Here is a 3,077-nt window from a genome sequence, read left to right on the forward strand (position 1 = left end):
AAGCTTAGAAACTTTGCAGCCCAGCCATGCAGTAAAAAAGAAAAACCTACTTTTTGGGAGAAAGTCAAGCCTGCTGCAGAAATTTGTGTAAGTAAAGAGGAACTGGAGTCAAATGTTAATGGGAAAAATGTATTCAGGTCATTTCAGAGATTTTCTTGGTAGTGCCTCCCATCACAGGCTTGGAGTCCTAGGAAGGATAAGTGGTTTCATGGGCTGGGCCCAGGGCCCTGCTGCTCTGTGCAACCTCAGGACCAGGCCCCTTGCATCCCAGCTGATCCATCTCTAGCCATGGCTAACAGGGTCAAGGTTTAGTTCAGGCCATTGCTTCAGAGGGTGCAAGTCCCAAGCCTTGGTGACTTCCACATGTTGTTGGGCCTATGGGTGCACAGAAGACAAAAGTTGAACTTTGGGAGTTTCTGTCTAGATTTCAGAGGCTGTATGGAAACACCTGGATGTCCAGGCAGAAGTCTGCTGCAGGGGTGGAGCCCTTAAGAAGACAATCTCTACTAGGGCAATGCAGAGAGGGAATGTGGGGTTGGAGACCCTACATGGAGTCCCCCGCTGGGGCACTGCCTAATGGAGCGGTGGGAAGAGGGCCATCATCTTCCAGACCCCAGAATTGTATCCACTGACAGTTTGCACTGTGCACCTGGAAAAGCTGTAGGGACTCAATGCTAGTCCATGAAAGCAGCTGCAGGTGCTGTAGCTTGCAAAGCCATAGAGGCTGAACTACTCAAGGCCTGGGAAGCCCACTTCTTGCATCAGCGTACCCTGTATGTGAGACATGGAATCAAAGGAGATTATTTTGGAGCTTTAGGATTTAATATGGCTGGGTGTGGTAACTCATGCCTGTAATTCCACAAATTTGGGAGGCCAATGCAGGCAAATCATCTGAGCTCAGGAGTTTGAGACCTGCCTAAGCAACATGGAAAAACCCTTTCTCTATGAAAAATACAAAATTAGCCATGTTCAGTGGCATGTGCCTGTAATCACAGCTACTTGGGAGGCTGAGGCAGGAGAATTGCTTGAGCCTGTAAGGTGGAGGTTGCACAGAGCTAAGATCATGCCATTGCAATCCATCATGGTGACAGAGATAGACCTTATCTCAAAAAAAATTTTTAAATAACTGCCCTGCTGGCTTTTGGGCTTGCATAGTGCCTGTAGCCTCTTTACTTTGGCCAATTTCTCCCTTTTGGAGTGGGACCATTTACCCAATATCTGTATCCCCATTTTATCTTGAAAGTAACTAACTTGTTTTTCACTTTATAGGCTCATAGGCAGAAGGGTCTTGCCTTGTCTCAGATGAAACTTGGCCCTTGGTCTTTTGAGTTAATGCTGGGATGAGTTAAGACTTTGAAGAACCATTGAGAAAGCATGATTTGTTTTGAAATGTGAAAAAAACATGAGGGCCTGGCTGGCAAGACTGCCAAATAGGAACAGCTCCTGTTTGCAGCTCCCAGTGAGATCAATGCAGAAGGCTGGTGGCTTATGCATTTCCAACTGAGGTACCTGGATCATCTCATTGGGACTGGTTAGACAGTGGGTGCAGCCCATGGAGAGGGTGAACTGAAGCAGGGTTGGGTGCTGCATCACCTGGGAAGCACAAGGGGTCAGGGAACTCCCTCCCCTAGTCAAGAGAAGCTGTGATCTTACTCTAAGCCAAACAAGTATTGTTTGATCAGTCATAGTTGGCATCAGTTCGATGGGATCCACTGAATCAGGGCTATCGGGCCTACTCATTGATATATTATCATCTTCATCCATATCATCATGTGCAGGCTGCTCTGGCAACATCACCCTTGCCTCAGAGAGGGCAGGGGGATCATCAAAGACACTGCCATCATTATTACTAATAAGTTTGTCATCTAATATTCCACCATATTTCCTTCTCCAAAATTATTCTCCTTACATTGGTCTTCATATTCTAAATGGTTAACTTTCTCATTTAGATTGCTGGTGCTCTGCTTAGACTCTAATAGGAAGTTAGAAGCAGTAATGCTTACTAACATGTCCTCATTGTCATAAACACAGTCTTCTCTCATTATCTTATAATCATCCATTCCAAAATTGCAAAAATTATTTTCTTGTAAGATACTGATGTTCCCAATTTCTTCTCTCCTGGTTATCTCTTTGATTCAAGCTGAACTGCTGGGCTACTTTGATGTCATCTCCCATCCAAGTACTAACACCAGGCCCTACCCTGCTTAGCTTCTGAGATCTGACAAGATTCGGCACATTCAGGGTGGTATGGCCATAGACTACTTTGATGTCATCTAAGTCAGCTTACAATGCCATTACTTGAAGACTAAAGTAATGGCATTATAAACTGCTTCCTGATTTTCAAGTAGGCCAACAACACCTGACCAAAAAGCCATCTTTATGTTAATGAATGCTACATTACAGTCTGCAAAAAGGTATTTGTCTCTTCTGTGATAGATTCAAACAACTCCCAGTCAGAGATGTCCTGATATCCCTAATGCCATTTCCACCTTTGGTGAGGTGATACTCTCCAGGCTGCTCTCTAAATTGCACTCAAATACATAAGCTTTGGTTAGCTTTTTATCCCAATGGGCCGCTAGCCAAATTTTGGTCAGAGATCCTCTTTTACTGAGGAGAAAACGTGCATGGAACATTATTCTGGTTGGCTATGAAAATAAAAGGAAGCTTGCTCTCTGCTGGGAGTTGGGTGGGCTGGGTGGCCCAGGGACAGAAAAAGGGTTGGTAGAGGGGTGGAAAAGGGGGGAAACCTTATGAGGTGTAGCTTCAGAGCAGCTCCTGCTGCCTACTGCAGCCACCGCCTCCTTTCCGATTCACTCAAACAAGATGGTTTGCTCCAACATGTTTTATGTTCCTTTTTTCTTTCTGCTGCCTTGCCTTCCATTTGATTGATTATTTAAAAATTATTATTTTCCTCATTTGTCATTTTGGCAGTCACATGCTTTTTGACTACTTATAGTAGTTATTCTAGAAATTACAACATGCAACAATGACCTATCAAACCACATTTGGTTCATCCATTCCATCCATTGATGAACACTTGAGTTGCTTTTTTTTTATGACTCTTGTGAATAATGCTG

The 3,077-nt window shown here is 44.2% G+C and overlaps 1 pseudogene; it reads right to left on the reverse strand.

Moving 5' to 3' along the window:
- Positions 1-282: 282 nt before the first annotated feature.
- LOC144577810 (double-strand-break repair protein rad21 homolog pseudogene) lies at positions 283-2,633 on the reverse strand (annotated as a pseudogene).
- Between the last annotated feature and the right edge of the window lie 444 nt (positions 2,634-3,077).

The sequence above is a fragment of the Callithrix jacchus genome, chromosome 9, assembly GCF_049354715.1.
Source record: "Callithrix jacchus isolate 240 chromosome 9, calJac240_pri, whole genome shotgun sequence".
Classification (NCBI taxonomy): Eukaryota; Metazoa; Chordata; class Mammalia; order Primates; family Cebidae; genus Callithrix; species Callithrix jacchus.